At 39.4% G+C, this 14,119-nt stretch overlaps 1 long non-coding RNA gene across 1 annotated transcript in view; it reads left to right on the top strand.

Annotated features, from left to right (window-relative positions):
- Nucleotides 1–303: 303 nt before the first annotated feature.
- LOC131537612 (uncharacterized) overlaps nt 304–14,119 on the top strand; it is a 60,012-nt gene continuing 46,196 nt past the window's right edge. Inside the window, exon 1 of the long non-coding RNA XR_009270324.1 lies at nt 304–768. This is a non-coding gene — a long non-coding RNA (uncharacterized LOC131537612). The remainder of the gene's footprint in view (nt 769–14,119) is intronic.

Raw genomic sequence — 14,119 nt, 5'->3', positions numbered from 1 at the left:
AATGATAATTTACACTCAATACGTTATTATTGCGTACTGTTTTATAATGTACTACAATACTGAGGTGCAGATAATTGCCACTATTTGCAATAAGTAGTATAAATAGCAGAAAATCTTGCTATTTTAACATAGTATAGAATCTAGCTATTTGCACTTAGTGTGAATAGCATATCGTTAAAAAATACTGCAAATAGCCGCTGCCTTGATTTAAATGTTAGTTCATAGTAGTTAAAGATGCTATGTAAACTAATCAGAACAAGCAGACTCTATTTCCCACAGTGCAGTGCGGTGGGTGTGTGTCATGTGATGTTTGTGTGCGTGAGAGTGAAGAGCTGCTCACACACTGCAGTCAAAGCGAGCGTGTGTTCAGCAGAGTCTGTCGCCTTCACGGCAGGTGTGTGTGTGCGTGTGCGCGTGCGTCTCTCTCTCTCTCTCTCTCTCTCTCTCTGTCTGTGTCTCTGTCTGTGGATCTTCATGGGCTCGGATCGACGGCTTCTCTCGAGGAGACTCTCTGGATGTATGTGGATTGGTCTGGCTCCAGTGTGTTTGGACGCTGAAGGCTCAGATGGGAGCTCTGTGAGCAGATCATGCTGGAGACTGGGTTTCAGTCCAGTGGAGCTGTATATGACTTCTGGAGTAACATAACTTGTGGAATAAACTCGCTTTCCAGGACTGACAGAAGAAACAGCAGGAACCAATGCTCCCTGTGTTCTCATGTAACGTTATATTGTCAGTGGAGATACTTCATTACAGTTTTCTTCTGCAACAGTAAGCACGTTAATATTCCATTCATTGATATATATATATATATATATTACACATTTGGATGTATATGGTTTGTTGACCATCTCTATAATGCCTATAAACAGTTGTTAATGAAAGTAATTATAAGGTTTTGAAGTCGTGTGCACTTAACCTGTTTGTCAGTTATTCTGATTCTAATTATTATTTATTTTGTCATATATATATATACACACACACACACACACACACACACACACATACAAGTGCCTCTAAGTGCCGTCTGAAATTTTCTTCTACAATGAGCATTTTTCTCAGACTCCTATGTTTATGTTCAGTTATTTCTCTTTAATGTCAATGAAAAGCACCTATTCTTTGCCGTTAAAGTGAAATTACTGAACCTACACAGGAGTATGATTAAAATTGCTCCTTTTAGAAGAAAATTTCAAACAGCACTTCTAGGCTTTTGCATCTGAACTCTTCATATATAACTGTAATTTGTGGTGAAATAAGAGTATTTCAAGCAGGTTACATTGACACTGACAGCTCTCATCGTACTGATCCTGAAGTAAATCATCTCATAGTTCTGGTAATTGAAACAGATATTATTCGTTTCATTATGTTGGCACAGAATCAGCTCTGGTAGAATATATAACCCTTCACTGATGCATCTGTGGGGTAAAAGCGGTATTTTCCGCCGTGTCCTCTAGATGCCATGCAGCATCCTCTCTCTCGTGATTTTCTCGTTTCTCCGTTACATTCAGCGTGTTTTTGAGTTGTGTTTAGACAGTGGACGTGTTCTTCGTCCCGAGCAGAATTGGCTCTATTGTTGGGCTCTGGACAGAGATCCACTATACCCAGAGTCCCCCCCAGCGTCCCCCTCTCTCCAGCACATCCTCCCCAAACAAGCCCTCCTTTCTCCTCTGGAGAGGGACCCTATGTCCCACAGCAAGTGACTCTCAGGGCCGGCATTGACGGCGGGACGCTCCCTGCACAAAAGAGGCTGAAGTGTCAATAAAGTTGTTCGGAGCCCCCGATGCACAGGAATGCTTCTCTATCCCGTCCGGAGAGGGACAAAGAAACACTTTGTGTCAGCTGGGGGCCCTTGACTAAACCCTAGGATCTCCTCTTCACTCCTCTTCCTCCTCCTGTTATCTTAAACGAGTGGCAGGAAGCACGTGTTCGTGTTGTGCTCAAAAGAAGCAACTCTTCTCGCAAACGAACTACTCGAGTGAACCAAGGAGTGTTGGGTTTGGGCTCGTTTCAGACCAGGGTTAATTTGACCCTTTGGTCACCCGGTGCTGCTGAATGTTTGGCTGTGTGTGTTGTTGTCGTTAACAGGGCTGAGGAGGTGTGTGTGTGTGTGCGCCAGTAGCGCTGCAGGTGTTTACTGCGCTGTCATCCAACACATCTGTGGTAAACCACAAGAGAAACGTACATGCGCCGTCAGGCAGTGTGTGTGTGCACATCTGTCAGGAAAGCCATAAACTGTAACGTTCAGTTAAAATGACCACACTTTTACTTTAAAAACCATTACCGTACAGTGTGTGTGCCTTTAAACCAGGTGTTAGCAAAATGTAGGGCTGTCAAATTTAAAATCTTAAATTAATGAATTAGTTATGAAAAATAACGCATTAAAATTTGTTAACGCATTTAAAGCACCCATCCTAGCCAAGACCTACTTGCTTAGTAGTAATGGGAGAAACTTCCCATTTTCGAAGCTTCGAATCAATTGAACCAATTCTTCGCAAAATGATTCACTGTTTCGAAGCGCTCGAAACACTGCACGCTAGTGACGCCTGCTGGTCAAAAGTGTGTAAATGCAACAAAAATTCAGGCTAAAACATGCATAAAAACAGCTTTTAAAAGCCAATAGCAAATGTTAACACATTAAATGCAATAAAAATAATGAAATACCATTAAATACGAAGTGTCTGTATAATATGTGATTTTTGCAGGACTTGTTTTGTTTGTTTTTTGGAGAGCTATAGAGGCCAGTAAGAGACTATTGACTACTTTTCATCTTTTTAATTACACACGTCTCGTTAAAAATGTCTTACGAATTGATGAAACTGGCGCTGGTTCAATGGTTCACCGCTAGGGGGCGATCTCAATGAACTCGCGTGATTCGCCGGTTCACAGAGATCACCCCCCCCCACTGGCAAACCATTGACATTTTGAAACCGTTATGACGTAATGAAGCCTCGTTTACTGAAATCACGCGACTTTGGCAGTTTGATTCGCGCCCCGAACTACAGTTTCGAATCAAATGATTCACAAAAGTTTCGAAGCTTCACGAAGCAGTGCTTCGAAAGCGCCATCGCTACTACTTAGGTCAACTTACATTTCGTACGTTTTGATTGTTGACACAATATTGTCTGTAAAGGGGCACTTTAAAGTTTGACAAGGCAGGATATTGCAGCACAAAACTGTGAAATGTGTCAAACGTACAAGGCAATCATTTACCTAGTATAAAAATAGTTGATATACAAGCAGAATAAAAGACTAAAAAAAAAACTAAAATATATGCATATAAATAAGACTGATGCACAGAAAAAGCATCCTAATCAAGCACCTGTAAGTTATCTATACAATAGTTTTAGAGCACGGGGAATAAAGGAGAGTTCATGTCATTTAGTTGTACTTCTGGGTACAGCAAATGTCAAAACTACAACTTTTAGTTTGATACGTCATTTTTCTTAAAGCCAGTGTTACCTGCTGCTCTTTCTGTGTTCTTCACTTGTGTATAGCATTGAATTAATGCAGTAATGAATTATGATATTTGTCAGAGAACTGAGAGTTGTCATCAGGGTAACATTAAAACAGTTCAGGAGTGAATTAGCACTGATGGGTTCAGTGTCCCAGCATGTGACGTGAGAGTGTGTGGGAACGTAACACAGGTGACAGACCCAGATCTCACATCTACATTGTGCGTCTCCACTGTTTTACACACGAACCTGATCGCAGCACAGTGAGATCTTATGTGACCCTGGACCACAAAACCAGTCCTAACGGTCAATTTAAAAAAAATTGAGATTCATGCATTATCTGAAAGCTGAATAAATAAGCTTTCCATTGATGTATGGTTTGTTATGATAGGACAATATTTGGAAAATCTGGAATCTGAGGGTGCAAAAAAATCTAAATATTGAGAAAATCACCTTTGAAGTTGTCCAAATTAAGTTCTTAGCAATGCATATTACTAATCAAAAATGAAGTTTTTATATATTTACAGTAGGAAATGTACAAAATATCTTCATGGAACATGATCTTTACATAATATCCTAATGATTTTTGGCATAAAAGACAAATTTATCATTTTGACCCATACAGTGTATTTTTGGCTATTGCTACAAATATACCCCAGCGACTTAAGACTGGTTTTGTTGTGCAGGGTCACATATAATTAGCGCTGATCTTTGTTTGCATGTGCTTTACTGCAGTTGTAACACATTGAGTCCAGCGCTCTGCACCACACACACAGTCCATCTCTGAGCGCCGTACACTCTCCGTGTCTCTCCGTGTGTGTGTTTAGCGTGCTCTGTCATTTGTTAGCGCTGCGGGAACAATGGGCAGCTTGTCTCTGGGGCGGTGATGCTGGAGAGAGGGGGTCTGGGATCGGCCCGCCGCCGACCAAGAACAAGCGTCTGTCTGATGGAGGACCTGCTGACCCTTCCTTAGCAAAATGGGAGCTTTGTTCAGAGGTGTGTGTGTGTGTTTATGCTGCTGTGTGTGTGGGAATGCGAATGTGTCTATGAGTGGAGGAGGCTGAGAAAACCAAATGGCCGGATGAAAGGTCAGAGAACTTGAAAACACTGAAACCGCCTTGATTCCTGCACAGAGAGCCAGCGGGTTTTGGCTAGGAAACGCTGAAGGTGTGATGAGTCTCCGTTGGGGTTTTCTCTGTCTGGACGTATTAACTGCTGACTGTCTAGTTTCAGTTTTTTAACCCAGCAGCTCTTTTCCTGGAGCCTCGACATTGCTGCACATCTGCTTTGTCTGACACACACATTTGTGACCCAGGACCACAAAACCAGTCATAAGGGTCAGTGTTTTGGAAATTGAGATTTATGCATCATCTGAAAGCTGAATAAATAAGCTTTCCACTGATAGGACAATATTTGGCTGAGATGCAACTGTTTGAAAATCTGGAATCTGAGGGTGCAAAACAATCAAAATATTGAGAAAATCACCTTTAAAGTGGTCCAAATGAAGTTCTTAGCAATGCAATTAAGTTTTGATATATTTACAGTAGGAAATTTACAAAATATCTTCATGGAACATGATCTTTACTTAATATCCTAATGATTTTTGGCATGAAAGAAAAATGGATAATTTGACCCATACAATGTATTGTTGGCTATTGTTACAAATATGACTGCTTTTGTGCTCCACCTTGGGAACCAGTTTTTATGCTAAAGAATGGAGGTCTTGCGGGGTCCAACATGTGCGTCAGGGTCTGGTTTGTGGTTTTGGTTTCTGAGATGTAGTCTTGTTGACGGGGTGAAGTGCGGGGTGCTATTTTGGACGTGATTAACCTGATTGAACGTGGCTTTAGCACACACTGAAATTGAATGTTGCTTTATGAACATCCATGTATGCTGAAGTCTGTGGTCGTCTCTGTCAGTCTTTAAATGACACACGAGCTATTGCAGCCCAGACACATGCTTCTCATTTCAAACGAAGTCACTCCGAAGCCATTTCCTTTCCATTTTGAGATAGTTTTAATGTTTTTCTCATCTCTTTGAAGCTGAATTGTGTGTTTGGAGTTACAAAACGCTGGTGCTCTGTCTCTAATGCAGATTTCCGTCTCTGAAGTCTAGCAGAAATGTGACACTGACACACACAGTTTGTGGAGAGTATTCTGTGCTTGAATTATTTAGTTTGTGGCGCCTCCTGCTGGCCGGTGAGAGTCATTCAAAACTAGGAGCCTCAGCAAACCACCAAGGGCGCCATTGGAGGACGCTTGTTTTTATTGAAGTACAGTTTTGTAACTGATTCCTGAAGCTGGAAATTAACACTCGACTTCTGGTCGGGTTGAACTTTACTTTCTTCCAAGACAGTAGTGTGTGAAAGAAGTGTTAACTGACTAGCAGTTGACTAGACTTAGTGACACTTTAGCTGCAGATGAGCATTGCTTACCATAAGAATCAGTTTCTTTCAAAAACATATGTTGGAAAATGTGTTTGCGGTAAATATCTGTCATTTGTCCACAGGTGGGCCTAAAATGCTGTCTAGATAGGCAGCCCACTAGGTTTTGAGACACAGACGCTGTCACAGTGTGTTTGCAATACACATATTTGTGCTTGATAGTGCACTGCAAAAAAATGATTTTCTTGCTTAGTATTTTTTTGTTGTTGTTTTATAGTATAAATATCAGGTTGCGTTTACTTGACAAGTAAAATAGACTTAAGAAAAATCCAAATTTTGTTAGTTTTGCTTAAAACAAGCAAAAATATCTGCTAAAGAAAAAAAGATTAATCTCAATCCAAAGGTTAAACAAGATTTTTTGCGAAATGCATTTCTCAGATACAGTGCGCCCTCTGCTGATGAGGTTTGAGCTGAAATGAGTCTCTAATCTCTACGGAAGCAGTGATTGTAGGACGGGTGTGTGTAAAGCTGCACTAATGAGCTGCATTTATGTGGAGCTGTAGTGGTGGAGACGTTATAAGTGTGTAAGTGAGCGTGGTCTTCTCTGTGCTGCCGCCTGCTGGAGAAATAGCAGCAGTGCAGAGACTTTTTAATATATTGATCACTCCAGCTGAGTTGAAAACCACTGCTTTAGCTGAATAAAACTTAAGAAAACTGGCTTAAAATCCACATTCATGAGGCTTTATTTGACTTGAGGTAACACTTAAGTTTAGGGACCAATTATCTCTATTAGCTAGTTGTTTATTAGCATGCATGTTACTAGTGTATTGGCTGTTTATTAGTACTTATTGATTTTACACGGATGTATTCCTAAGGCTGACCCAAGCACTCATAAACTCATTTTTTTTTTCAGTCCTGTAGTGTCATAAATTAATTTGGAATAATCTGTTAAACATGTTGAGATATATTCATTTAACATTTGGTCCTTATTCCGTTTTTACATTCCTAAAAGTAGCATTTAATCTTGAAGAATTAATCTGCCAGACTATCAAATCTTACGAGTGAAACGTTTGTCCTGTATCTGAAGAATCTTATCTATCCAAGTGTAGTTTAAGTGCAGTGGTTCTCAACCAATTTTTCAGGTGGTTTTAAATTAGATATTAAATAGTGACAAATAAAAGTAGAAGTGTGAATCTTTCAAATCAAACACTGCACAGGACATAATATAGAAAACTGTTATAGCTTGAGTTTTTGGTTTCTAAATGTTGTTATACTCCAAAAATATTCAGGCCTGATGTTATATTAGTTCATATTTATATATGTGACACTGGAGCACAAAACCAGTCATAAGTAGCACGGATATATTTGTAGCAATAGCCAAAAATACACTGTATGGGTCAAAATTATAGATTTTTCTTTTATGCTAAAAATCATTAGGATATTAAGTAAAGATCATGTTCCATGAAGATATTTTGTAAATGTCCTACTGTAAATATAGCAAAACCTAATTTTTGATTAGTAATATGCATTGCTAAGAACTTTATTTGGACAACTTTAAAGGCAATTTTCTCAATATTTAGATTTTTTTGCACCCTCAGATTCCAGCTTTTCAAATAGTTGTATCTCGTCCAAATATTGTCCTATCATAACAAACCATACATCAATGGAAAACTTATTTATTCAGTTTCAGTAAAAAAAAAAATTACCCTTATGACTGGTTTTGTGCTCCTGGGTCACATATTTGAATATTATAAACTTAATGTGATGCATACAAATACAAGTAAGAATAAGATTTATGTAATAGTACTAATGAACCGAGTGTGTTTTAAATGCACAATAACCAGGTTTATATATTTATAGTCAATAAATCCAGTTTGTTTCAATCTTGTACTTTTTAAACTAATTGAATCTTGATTGTTGCAGAATTATATGTGACCCTGGACCACAAAACCAGTCATAAGGGTCATTTTTTTAAAAATTGAGATTTATGCATCATCTGAAAGCTGAATAAATAAACTTTCCACTGATAGGACAATATTTGCCCGAGATACAACTATTTGAAAATCTGGAATCTGAGGGTGCAAAAAAAATCAAAATATTGAGAAAATCGATTTTAAAGTTGTCCAAATGAAGTTCTTAGCAATGCATATTACTAATCGAAAATGAAGATTTGATATATTCACGGTAGGAAATTTACAAAATATCTTAATAGAACATGCTATTTACTTAATATACTAATGATTTTTGGCATAAAAGAAAAATCAATAATATTGACCCATACAATGTATTGTTGGCTATTGCTACAAATATACCCCAGCGACTTAAGACTGGTTTTGTGGTCCAGGGTCACATATTTAAACAATGTTCATGCATTTGACCTGATTCAGCGGAGTTGTTTTCATAATGAACAGATTTCTGCTGATTTTAAGTAAATTGAATAAAAGCATTTTATTTAAATCAATGAAATTATGCCATGATACTTGTTTTGAGTGCATGCATTCATATGTATTCTTGCTGCAACTGAACTCGTATATCTAGGTCATGTTCTTGTGTTTCGTGGCTTGTGAGGGCTTGTCATTGTTCATGTTTGCATCCGTTTCATTTCTTACTGCTTTATAGCAACAAATTATGTGCTTTATAGTGACAAATGAGTTTGATATGACTCACAGCCCTTAACATCAAAGGTTACAGGTTCTCTTTTAATACCTAATCAATCAGTTTTTTATCTTGACACTGCACAATTATATTTAGCATTGTTTTCCCAGCGAGCCTTTGCTGTGGGTGGAGTTATGTGTGAATCCCAGCGGTGAGCAGTAGATGGCACTGTGATCCTGCAGAAACCACACGCATGTGATCCTGCAGCGCTTCAGTGTCGTTCGAGCCAGATTACTCTCCCGTCTTATTGACCCTCATATTGAAGATCAAAGCTCGCGCGCGGCAGAGATAACAACGTCCACCTCCGCCTCAATAAAGAGGATCTTCTGCTGCTCTTTCTTTCTCGCCGCTTACGTCTCGGGCCTTTTGCAGGAATCTTTTCAAGTCATGTGAACTTGGGTTAGTCATGTTGGTGTGAAAGGTTAAACTTCACAGTTTGTACAATGCACAGTTAATCATTTGGACAGGCATTTGTTTAGCTTGACAGGCAGCTGGAACGGCCGGTTTGGTGAAATCCAGGATACTGTATGTGTGTGTGTGTGTGTGTGTGTGTGTGTGTGTGTGTAGCCAAGCTCTCAGTTGGTCCGTGGCCAGATCTCTGTGAAGTGACACACTCGTCATGCAGGTGGGCCGGATCGTGATTGGGTGACAGTAATAGCAGCACTATAAAAGCATCCTCTGTTTTTCACACTGTCATCGTGATCAATGCTCTGCTCTACATGTGCGCTGATTAGTAGCTTCAGCTAAACTGGAGCAACTTTTTAAAAATATTTAGTAATGGGCTTTTTATGCCTTTATTTGAACAGGACAGCATAAAGTAGATGGGGCCCTATGAAATCAGTTTTATTTTTTCCCGAATTCTGTTTTTTTTTTTTCCGTTTAAATTTTTCTAGACTTTGGTTAAATTAACTATTATTAATCAAAAAGCATTTACACAATTACACAATTTAACAACAATTTATTGAAACAAAAATCAAATTAAGGCCCAATGAAATGTTTTTTTTTTTTTCTCAATTAACGTAGTTTTCAGAAATACTGGGTTGTGTGTTTACATTTTTCTGATAAATAAATTCAGGTAAATGTTCCTTAAAATAATATTTTAATATTATTCATATTTTTATTAGCAGTAGTAGTACTATCATTACAGGTTGCTATGAAGACCTTTAAGTTTCTCTGTTTATATGATATAATGATAGTTTTTTCTCAAAAGAAATGGTCAAATGCTCATGAAGTGACTCTCAGAGCAGCTGTAGAGATCAGAAGCTGAAAACACCGCGAGCTTCAGTATGTGTGCGTATGTAAACCAAATCGTGCGTCTGCGTCATTCATTCACACAGAGACGCACAGAACACAGGATTCATATTTAAAGAATATTTTTTGTGGCTTGATATTCACAGACACTAGTCCATATCGCGTTTTGATTCAAGTGTAATGACCGACCTTTGATATATTCATCCAAATTTTGGCAAATTCCGTGATACAGTAAATTCCATTTTTATGCTTGGATTCCGTGATTCCAGGTTAAGCAGACAGGACAGCATTGGGTGGAGAGAGGGGCGTGGGATCGGCAAAGGACCTGGAGACGGGATTCGAACTTCGGTCCCCGTGAGTGCAGTTGCGGCGACCCGAGTTCGAATCCCGTCTTGCCAATACCGCTCCATTGGAGCACTTTTTCACATTCAGCTGTAAAGCACAGAAGCTGTGATACTTTAATCCTGACTATCATATGAGTTTCTCTGAGCTCTATTCAGGAGGCCGTTGTAAGTAAATCTGAAAAGAAGCTCGGAGCGCCACATACTTGAACCTTGCCCAAATTTGCTTTCAACAAATCAGATTTGGTGTGATTTAAAATGCTTCGTTACGCAGGTTCCAGCCTTCAGGGATTACGAGAAACCAAACGAGAGGGCTGAAGTTCTCAGCAGACTTTGCTGTGCACTGTGTCCGTCTGCACTGTTGACCAATCGCAGCGCAGAATCCAGTGGCCGAATGGCCGGCTGCCAATCAGAGCGTGGCACAGAGTCAGATGAGGGCGGTCAGTGTGTGGACCGGCGCCAGCACGTTTGCACCGCTCAATCAAAGCTTATCGCGTGTCCGAAAGCAAATACTATACTTTCAGATTATTGACTTTATTCCTCATGTAGTTCTTCTCTAGATTGGACTCTTTGGTTTCTCAGTGACGAGCAAAAACAAAACAATACAGCTTCAGTAGTTGCTGCATGTGAGTGAAGCTTCTGCTGCTTCGTGTGTGTGTGTGTGTTGAGGTGTGGTTAAGTTACTGTAGGTCAAAGCTCAAGTAGGTGTTTTGTCCTCCATATTGTTAGCTAATGTTTAAGACATTTTGCTCCATATAGGCTACACATGGTGCACCAGTTATATTTTAGACAGTATGTCTTAAAACTTTTTTTCTTAATTAGTTACCTTTTAAATCTGTCTTCAAGGAAACGATTTATTAAAACATTTAAAGCTAATTATATTGATTTTGGACTGGATCTGGGCTTTAAATCAATTATTCAGCATATATGCACATTGATTTTGCTAGCAAAATATATTTTGTCATCAATAAGCTGAAAAACTTGTATTGCCCATCCCTAGTACAGACTAACCCTACAACCTAAAACCCTAATGTTAATTCAAACTTGATTTATTTATTTATTCATGATTTTTACACTTCAGAAAGCAAGGTTTTGTCTGTTTTAGCTCCCTTCTCTGGAAAGTTTTCTGTAGTGAAGTGAGCACAGACACATGCTGACAGTGTTCATTGGGTGGCAGGAGTTTTCTTGGGAATTTTTAAGCAGGTGCTGCTGTAGCAGTCAGGCAGTTTTAATAGGATTATCACACACACACACACACACACACACAATCTGACCCAGCCCTCACACAGCCAGGGCTCCAGTCCTCAGAAGAATTACTTGAATGAAGCATCCAGGAACCAAATGACTTGCTAAAATAACTACTTATAAATGTAGATATTTATTCAGTACCAAAACACTGAATTCAGTCTCAGAAACCTGCAATGGTTCCCAGTTCATTTAAAATGAGACATTTTGGGAAAAAATAAGATAAGCGAGTCTGATTGGCTCTGAGGCTGATGTGTGAATTTGTTTGATTGACTGATTAATATGAGTCATTTGTCATTTGAGAAAGTAACACCGTGAAGTGTTTGTGATGTTCTGACCATAAAGTAGCCTATAGTTTAAAACCACAATTAATGGTCTGCTTTATACAACTTTCAATTGGGAGCAAAAATCTGCCTTTAAACTTGAAAGAAATTCAGATTTTCAATTTTTGGAAATTCAATTTTTGGCCATATCACCCGGCCCTAATTAAAACCCATCTTTAATAATCAAAATGACATATTTAAACATTTTATTTTCCCATGTAAATAACGTCTTTGTCTTAAAATTGCTTGAATGTAACTCTACACTCTTACCTCATTAAGAATGCGCAGACAATGAATATGCTAATTAGCCCCGCCTCCACTCAATCACTCTAGCTCAGACCTGCTCCACTTCCACTCAGTTAACTGAAGTACTAAACGCACAAAGGGTGCTCCCCTTATAATCACTGAAAAGCTGTCACTCGTCTTAGTTCGTCAAGTCTCACAAAGTTCGGTTATAATAATTGAAGCTCTAAACGGCGTCTGCACTTTGTTCGTTATAATGAGAGGATTCGCGAGCTTGTGTAACCGCACCGAACAAAACTCCAGTGATTTGAGCGGTGAGTGGATTCTAACTGAAACACCTCTGATTGGCTGTTGCGTTCAAGAAATTGACAGATCTGTCTGTGATTGGCTGCACTGGTCAACACTGCAAAAACACGCTGTACAGTAAATAGAAACCTATGAGCAGTGGATGAAAAGCCCCGCCCTGTAGGTTGATGGGATTGGTTCATGTTTGTGACGGGAGAAATCAGAGGCCATTTCAAACTGTGTTTTTGATACACTGCAGTTTTAAGGAGAAAATGCTCTGCAGTGGTACAGACTGATGAATTTACACATGGTTTTGTCTTAAAGGGATAGTTCACCCAAAAATGAAAATTGTTTAATTAATTACTCGCCCTCATGTCATTCCAAACCCGTAAGACCTTTGTTCATCTTCAGAACACAAATTAAGATATTTTCGATGAAATCCGAGAGCTCTCCGACCCTCCATAGACAGCAAAGATACTACCACGATCAACGTCCAGAAACGTAGTACGGAAATCTGTAAAATAGTCCATTAGTGGTTCAACCATAATTTTACGAAGCTACGAGAATACTTTGTGTGAAAAGAAAACTAAAATAACTATTATTTATTCAACCATTCCTTCTCCACTGATGACACATGGACTATTTTACCGTTTCTGGACGTTGATCGTGGTAGTATCCTTGCTGTCTATGTCCTATGCTGTCGAAAATATCTTAATTTGTGTTCCGAAGATGAACGAAGGTCGGGTTTGGAACGACATGAGGGTGAGTTTACATGTCTTTAGACAGACATGTAAACAACGTTGAAAGTTGTCCACCACAGGGGGACTTTTGTAATAAATCTTACCCATTATCTCTGCCTCTGCTCTGGCTGCTTTATTAAAGCTGAGCCTGAGGAAATGTCGTGATGTAACTGCACCTCCTCGCTGGCACCTGCGCAGAGTCCAAACGGCACCGTCCGGCGAGTCCTGGCCGCTGTATCTGGGCCGGCGGTCCCTCAGGTGGATCTGCAGAAGCCTGGCGCCGCGGTCTGGACAGGCCCTGGCTGCTGCTGGTGTGGGAAAGGGCTCTGAGATGGTGGAATTAGAGTTACTGACGCTTCGCTCTCGGCCCTGCCAGCCTGTCCACGTAAGCAGTCATCAGTCGCCACGGGCCCTTTCCAGCTGAGCCGGGCTGGAAACAGAAGGCTAATAAAGGCCACATGGTTGTGATGGAGAGATCAGATGGAGCTGTGATGTGTGATTGCGACCGTGATCGCGTCTCACTGTCATCCTGAAGTGCTTTATATTGAGAAAATGTCAGACCGGCTGTATATGTACATCCTGCTTATTACACGCTTGCTTGCCAAATAACTCAAAACATTATATGTTTGTCTGGTTAGCAATTAATTGTGTCGGAAGCTGCAGTATCCTCTAAATGCCAGTCTCTTAGAGAAAGTAAATGCATTGTAATGCTCCAGAGTGTTTTTTGAGTTCAGTTTAGCGTCACAATGCATGTTCTTCATCAGGGTACATGGGTAACATGGCTGTTTCTACACACAAACTCTACGAAACCTGGTGAGATCATATGTATGCATGTACAGGGCTCCAGACTAACATTTAGTAAGTTTTACAGATGGTGGCGCAAGAAGCAGATTTGGTAGCGCTGGGGGGTGATATGTAGGGTTATTAGAAACAAAGATAATTTAATCATAAAAATACTATTGTTTTGCATTAGCAAGTAGTGCACAATTGACAGTAAAGCACTGAGCTTGAGTTGGGAAGCGTACAAAATTTACTTTTATTCAAAACAGTAATGAGAAAATATATATTTTTTAATGAAAAAAGAATATATATTCTACTCTCATTAACTGTACCATTATTCTTTATAGTAGCCTATTATATTGACCAACAGTTTCAGCGATTTTCAAAAGAACGCTCTTTACTTTGAGTTATTCAGTTCCCAATT

The sequence above is a fragment of the Onychostoma macrolepis genome, chromosome 03 (genome assembly GCF_012432095.1).
Source record: "Onychostoma macrolepis isolate SWU-2019 chromosome 03, ASM1243209v1, whole genome shotgun sequence".
Lineage (NCBI taxonomy): Eukaryota > Metazoa > Chordata > Actinopteri > Cypriniformes > Cyprinidae > Onychostoma > Onychostoma macrolepis.
The sequence above is the reverse complement of the archived record's forward strand: the minus strand, read 5'-3'. Positions and strand labels throughout refer to the sequence as shown.